We start from the raw sequence: 8214 nt of genomic DNA on the forward strand, positions 1-8214 counted from the left end.
AAAAACCACGCTACCTCCCATTCCTCATTTCTTGGAGACCTATTAATCAGCTTCATTTTCCTAAATGTGGTCCTGTGGCACCCTACTTAAATTAGTTCATAAGTGTGGGTAAAAATGACATGGATTCTACTCCAAGTGGTCCCAGGTTAGGCCTCACGGAAAATAATGTATTAATTAAATAAACTTTTTATAGCGACATAATGGCATTGAGAGTCGAGAAACAAACTTTACATTTATGGTCAATTGATTTTTGCAAAGGGTGCCAAGATAATTCAATGGGGGGAGGGGAGAATAGTCTTTTTAATAAATGATGCAGGGACAACTGTATATTCACATGCAAAAGGGTGAAGTTGGAACCCTACCTCATACCATATACAAAGATTAATTCAAAAAGGATCAAAGACCTACAGTGAGAGCTTAAACTGTAAGATTCATAGAAGAAAAAATAGGGTAGTTTGCTGGCCTTGGATTTAGCAATGGTTTCTCATATATGACACCAAAAACACAAACAACAAAAGAAAAAATAGGTAAGTTGAACTTCATTAAAATTAAACACTTTTGTCCTTCAAAGGACACTATCAAGAAAGTGAAAAGACAACACAGAGAACAGGAGAAATTTGCAAATCATGCATCCAATAAGAGTCTAGTATCCAGAATATATAAATAACTTACAACTCAACAACAAAAAGACCCAATTAAAAATGGGCAAAGGATTTGAATACACACATTCCTCCAAAGAAGATATACCAATGACAAATGCTCAGTTAACCATTAGGGAAATATAATACAAAACTAAAATGAGATACAATTTCACACTCCCTAGGATGACTATAATGAAAAAGACAGACAATAACAAGTATTGCTGAGGATATGGAGAAATTGGAACTCTTAGGGCAGTGCTGATGAGAACATAAAATGGTACAGCCCCTTTGGAAAACAGCTTGGCAGTTCCTCAAAAAGTTAAAGTTATCATATGATCTAGCAATCCCACTCCTACATATATACCCAAAGAACTGAAAACACATGGTCACAGAAAAATTTGTGTATGGATGACCATAGCACAACTATTTACACAGGCATGCCTGGTTTTATTGTGCTTCACTTTATTTTGTTTTGCAGATAATGCATTTTTTACAAATCGAAATTTTGTGGCAACCCTATGTGGAGCAAATCTATCAGCACCATTTTCCTAACAGTATTTGCTCACTTCGTGTCTCTAAATCACTTTTTTGGTAATTCTTGCAACCCTTCAAGCTTTTTCTTTATTATTATGTTTGTTATGGTGATCTGTGATCAGTGATCTCTGATGTTACTACAAAAACTCACTGAAGCCTCAGATAATAGCATTTTTTTAGCAATAAAGCATTTCTTAATTAAGGTATGTACATTGTTTTTTTAGACACAATTCTATTGAACATTTAATAAACTACAGTATAGTGTAAACATAACTTTTATATGCACTGGGAAACCAAAGAAATCACGTGACTCACTATATTGCAACATTTGCTTTATTGTAGTGGTATGGAACTGAACCCACAACATCTCCTAGGTAAGCCTCTAAATAGCAAAAATGTGGAAACAACCCATAGGTTCAGCAGTTGATGGATGGAGAAACAAAATGTGGTACATCTATGCAATGAAATATTATTCAGCCATAAAAAGAATGAAGTACTGATACATGTCACAACAGGATGAAACTTACAAGCATTATGCTAAGTAAAAGCAGCCAGAAACACAAAGCCATATATTGCATGATTCCATTTCCATGAAATGTCCAGAATAGTCAAATATGTGGATACAGAGAAAGAGAGAGACAGAAAGTAGATTAGTCATTGTCAGGGACTGGGGAAAGAGGTGAAAGGGAGTGACTGCTAATGGGTACATGGTTTCTTTCTGAGGTGATGAAAATGTTGTGGAATTAGATAGTGGTGATAGCTGCACAACCTTGTGAATATGTTAAAACCCACTAAGTTGCATGTTTTAAAATGGTGAATTTTATGATATATTGTAACCGAGTTCAAGCTCATACTGCTCACTGCACAAGAGGCCACTGAGTTGAGAGACAAGGTGTTGGGGCCAGGAAAAACACTTTATTCAGAAAGCTAGCAAACCAAGAAGATGGCGGACTAATGTCCTAAAGAACCATCTTAATTCAAGGTAGAATTGAAACTTTTTTTATTGTAGGGAAGAAGGAAGCAAGAAAGGGTTAAGATCAGGAAGTGACATGTGGTCACCACCAAGGGTCCAAGGATGGTTGTGAAAACTTTGTTCTTGGTCAGCTGACTTGGGTTGATGTGAGTCTGGTCACAATGTTCCTTTAAATCTTGACAAGAGAATCGTTATTTTTTTGTTCATACTTCCTTATCTTCCTGTGAGAGACAAGATTCAAGTGAGGGGCTGTTTGCACAAATCTTAAGCTGTAAGCAAAATTCCTTTAATGATTATCATGTCTATGTGTAGAGCTAAGCAGAGGTTTATGACTCAGAGATTAAAGCAGCAGAAGAGATAGATACATTATGGAGTCAAAGATGCCAAGCTTCTTCTACAAATAAGATGCAGGCAGGAGACATTGTGGGAAGGGGTGTCTGTCCCCAAGAGGGCCCCACACAGTTCTGCTTGGTTACAATATGAATTATATCTCAAAGAAAAATTAGCCTTTTAGTTTAAGGGAAAAAGTGTGAGCTATATTAAAGTTTCAAAATCACAATAAAAAATTTTAATACTTTTTATTTTGAAATGATTGTAGATTCACAGGAAGTTGCAAAAATAAAGTTCGTTTGACCCTTTATCCAGTTTCCCACAATGGTGACATCTTATATAATTGTAGTACAATATCAAAACAGGAAATTAACACTGGTACAATACCGTTAATTAGACTACAGGCCTTATTGAGTTTTCACCATCTTTATACACACTCATTTGTGTGTGTGTGTATGTGTGCAGGTATGTGTATCTATACAATTAGACCCCATATAGGGAGATTGCCTGTCTCCTGGCAATCACTGACCTGTTCTCCATTTCTGTTGCTTTGTCATTTCAAGGATATTACCATCAGCCTTCTGTATCCAAGGATTCTGCATCCACGGTTTCAACCACGGATCAAAAATATTTCATCAAAAATATTGTCAGATCAAAAATATTCAAGTGTATTCAGAAAAAATTCCAGAAAGTTCCAAAAGGCAAAACTCGAATTAACCACAAGCCAGCAATTATTTACATGGCATTTACATTGTATTAGGCATTATAATATAAGTAATCTAGAGATGATTTTTAAATATATGAGAATGGGACCTAATTCAACTTAAAAGCTTTTGCATAGCAAAGGAAACCATCAACAAAACAAAAAGACAACTTACTGAATGGGAGAAAATATTTGTAAACGATATGACCCATAAGAGATTAAGACCTAAAATATATAAACAGCTAATACAACTTAATATCAAAAAACAACCCAATTTAAAAGTGGGAAGAGGACTCGAACAGACATTTTTTCAAAGAAGACGTGCAGATGGCCAACAGGTACATAAAAAGATGTTCAACATTGTTAATCATTAGAGAATTGCAAATTAAAACCACAATGAGCTATCACCTCACACCTGTCAGAAGAGCTATCATCAAAAGGACCACAAATAACAAATGTTGGTGAGGATGTGGAGAAAAGGGAACCCTCGTACACTGTTAGTGGACATGCAAATTGATGCAGCCACTATGGAAAATAGTATGGAATTTCCTCTAAAAACTAAAACTAAAAATAGAACTAAATATGATCCAGCAATTTCACTTCTGGGTATATATCTGAAGAAGAAGAAAACACTAATTCAAAAAGATACATTCACCCCAATGTTCATATCAGCATTATTTACAATTGCCAACATATGGAAGCAAACTGTGTCCATCAACAGATGAATGGATAAAGAAGATGTGGTATATTTATATACAATGGAATACTGCTCAGCCATAAAAAAATGAATGAAATGTTGCTGTTTGCAACAACATGGATGGGCCTGGAAGGTATTATGCTTAGTGAAATAAGTCAAACAGAGAAAGACACATACTGTATGTTATCACTTATATGTGGAATCTAAGAAATACAACAAACTAGTGAATATAACAAAAAAGAAACAGACCCACAGATAGAACAAACTATTGCCTATCAGTGGGGAGAGGGAAGAGGGATAGGGTAAGGGATTAAGAGGTACAAACTACTATGTATAAAATAAATAAGCTACAAGGATATATTGTACAGCACAGGGAATATAGCTAATATTTTATGATAACTATAAAAGGAATATAATGTATAAAAATTTTGAATCACTATGTTGTGCACCTGAAACTAATATATTATAAATCAACTATACCTCAATAAAATAAATAAATAAAATTAAATTAAAAATAATAAAATATAAGAGAGAATATGCATAAGTTGTATGCAAATGCTACATCATTTTACATAAGGGACTTGAATATTTGCAGATTTGGGTATCTGCAGTGAGGTGGGGGGGTGAGGTCCTGGGACCAATCTCCCTCAGATACCAAGGGACAACTGTATACAAATGGAATCATACAGTATGTAATCTTTTGAAATTGGCTTTTTTCCCTAAGCATAATGTCCTTAAGATCCATCCAAGGTGTCGTATATCAATAGTTCATTCCTTTTTATTTCCAAGTAGTATTCCATGGTCTGGATGTACCAACGTTCGTTTTACCACTCACCCAATGGAAAACATTTGGATTGTTTCCAGTTTTGGGCTATTACAAGTAAAGCTTCTATGAACATCCATGTACAAGTTTTTGTGTGAACATGTTTTATTTTTCTGGCATAAATGCCTAGGAGTGCAATTCATGAGCTATATAAGTAATTGCATGTTTAGTTTTATAAGAAACGGTCACACTATTTTCTAGAGTGACTGTACTGCTTTACATTCTCATCAGCAATAAATCAGGGAGCAAGTTTCTCTGCATCTTAGCCAGTATTTGGTATTGTCACTGTTTTTATTTTAGTCATTCTGATACATGTGTAGTGATATCTCAGTTGTAGTTTTAATCTGCATTTGGTAGGGGTCAGTTTCAGCCTACCAATGGTGATCCTATCAGTTAGAAATGCCTGGGGGCACTCACCTGGGTCCTACTATTTGTGGGCGAGCCCCAGGGACATTTCACTAACCAGAGCCAATGTTGTGGCTGGACCGGCTCTTGTGGTTCTTATTATGATTGCAAGACTATCAAGGAAATTTAGAAAAACGAGGTTCATTACTCATAAGTCCTGGATGGTACATAGAACTCTGAGCACCACACAGAGAGGTCATGGGGAGAGAGAGAGAGAGAGAGCATGTGAACCTGGGGTTCTGCCTTTATTGGGGTTAAGGGTGAGGTGCCCAGAATTTCACGAGTTCATTCTTTATTAGTGAATTTAAAACATAAGAGTGAGAATTAAAGCATAGGAAGGGAAAAGCAGGGTCACACATCCTTTCAGTTATCTAGGTCACACAGAGCTTTCTAAAAGGGGAACTACAGGAGTGGGAGAGCCTGGCTCTTTATCTCATTGTGTAGCTGACAATGTGTTTATTCAAGATGAATGTTTTTGAAATGGACGCCTCAGCAATCAAAAGCTTAATGACAGGCACTTACATTACAATTTAAAAACTGCTGATTATTAAGCACTTACACTACAATTTTCCTAATGGTTAATGATGTTGAACATCTTTTCACGTGTTTATTTGCCATCTATCTATCCTCTTCAGTGAAATGTCTCTTCAGCCTTTTGCTCATTTTCAAATTGGGTTGATTAGCTTTTTGCTATTGAGAGTTCTTTATATATTCTGGATACTAGTCCTTTGTTGGATACATGGTTTACAGATGTTTTCTCCAAGTCTATAGCTTGTCTTTTCATCCTCTTAACAGGGTCTTTTGCAGAGAAAATATTTTTAGTTTTGGTAAAGTCCAATTTATCAAATTTTTCTTTTATTAATTTTATCAGTTTACTATTGCAGCTATAACAAATTACCACAAACATAGTGGCTTAAAACAACTAATATTTATCTTACAGTTCTGGAGCTCAGAAGCCTGAAAAAGGCTCTCACCAGGCTAAAATCAAGGTGTTGGCAAGGTTGCATTCCTTCTGGAGGCTCTAGGAGAGAATTCATTCCTTGCCTTTTCCTGCTTTTAGAGGCTGTCCGAATTCCTTGGTTCATGACCCTCCTCCATCAAAGATGTCATTCCAACCCCTGCTTCTGGCATCACATCTCCTTCTCTGATTCTTACCTTCTGGTCTCCCTCTTATATGGACCCCTGTGATTACATTGGGCCCACATAGATTATTCAGGATAATCTTCCCATCTCTTAATCATATATGCAAAGTCCTCAGCCATGTAAGGTGCAAATTCACAAGTTCCAAAGATTAGGACATGGACACTTTAGGGTTAACCATTATTCATCCTACTACACGGATCTTGTTTTTGGTGTCATGTCTAAGAGTCCTTCACCAAGCTCTAGGGCCCCAAGATTTTCTCCCATGTGTTTTTCTAACATTTTTCTAATTTTACATGTTATATTTAAGCCCATGATCCATCTTGAATTAATTTTTGTGTGAAGTATGAGGGATTAATAAATTTTGATTATGTATAAAGTGCCACCCTGAGAAAATAGAACCATTGCACTTACTCAGAGAAGGCCACCAAGATGGTTCATCTCTTTCAAGTGTTTTCATTGATAGTACCTGATTAAAAACAGAGACAACACACATGTCAAAAAAGGAAACTACAGAATAATATCACTTACAAACAAAGATATAAACCTATTAAATAAAATAAGAATAAATTGGATTCAGAGTTCCCTCAACAGAATGCTCCACCACCAAGAAAGATTTATTCCAGGAATGCAAATATGGTTAAATATTAGGAAATCTATTCCTAAGACACAACAATAGGTCAACAGAGAAAAACTGTATGATCATCTTAATACATGCTTAAAAAGCATAAAATAAAATTAAATGTCCATTCTTGATTAAAAACTCTTTAAAACCTAGGAATACAAGATACTTCTGTAATATCCTAAATGCTACCTATCTCAGGTCAATAACCAGCATCATAAAATGAAACCCTATAGACATTTCCTTTAAAATCAGAAACAAACCAAGAATGTCTTTTATCAACACAGTTACTTACTACTATTTTCAGATTCCTGGCCAAAGCAATAACAAGTAAAACAGAATTGAGAGGAATAAATATGGGAAAGAAGGCAACAGAATTATGTTTAGAGGTGATTCCTTTCTTATCACAACTAAAATCCCCACTGTAATACCCAAACTGCTATTTACACTGATACAAATTCAATTGTTAATAAGCTGAGGTGTGAGTGAACAAGGAGAAGAATAAAAACAGGGTGGGAGAGTAGGCAGGGATTCAATTACATAAGGTCTTGGAGGTCATGGTAAATATTCTGAGTGAGATGGGAAACCACTGAAAAGTTTTGAATGAGGAAGTGACAATATCTGATCCCCTTTATCACTTTTTTTCATCAGTTTTCTTCAAATTTGAAAAAAATTTCACTTCCCCCAATATATGAGAAAAGAAATGTCAAATCAATAAAGAATTGAGAGACTATAACTTAAAATTGAAATGTAATATTTTGACTCCATTAATGCATAATGAGCTAAGGAATAATTTTGACAAAAACATTGTCTCTCTTAAGAACACATAAAAATAGGCAGAGAGATCAAAAGAAAACATTTCACCCTGAACAAAATACACTTCTGTTTTAATAGCTACAACAAGATAAATTTTACTACGATATCAGAATTGGGGGAGAGGTAATCTGCAGGTCCTGGAACAGAAGCATTGAAGGAGTTCCCGGAAAAGTTAATTGAAATCATTGAAGAGGAAGGCTACTATGTCCATGCAGGTGTCTAATATCAATAAAGCAGGAATTTTTGTAATCTAATGCTGTCACAAATCTCCAATGTCAAGAAATATAAATCAAGACCTGGCTATAAAGCAGAGTTGGTTGAATTGTTAGGTCCTCAAAGGAACTCAGCCATGAAGATTTTATTGAAATAGGAGAGCAAGGGGTCACTGTTCAAGTTGCCATAGAAATTATCCCTCTCTAAACATTTACCATGTGTCAATATACAGCTCATTGGCAACAAAAACTTTCCAGAAAGATGACCCTATTTTAAAATGCACTTGGAGGGTCATAAGAGTAATAAAAAATGCCTAT

The sequence above is a fragment of the Eubalaena glacialis genome, unplaced genomic scaffold (assembly GCF_028564815.1).
Source record: "Eubalaena glacialis isolate mEubGla1 unplaced genomic scaffold, mEubGla1.1.hap2.+ XY H_2, whole genome shotgun sequence".
Taxonomy (NCBI): Eukaryota; Metazoa; Chordata; class Mammalia; order Artiodactyla; family Balaenidae; genus Eubalaena; species Eubalaena glacialis.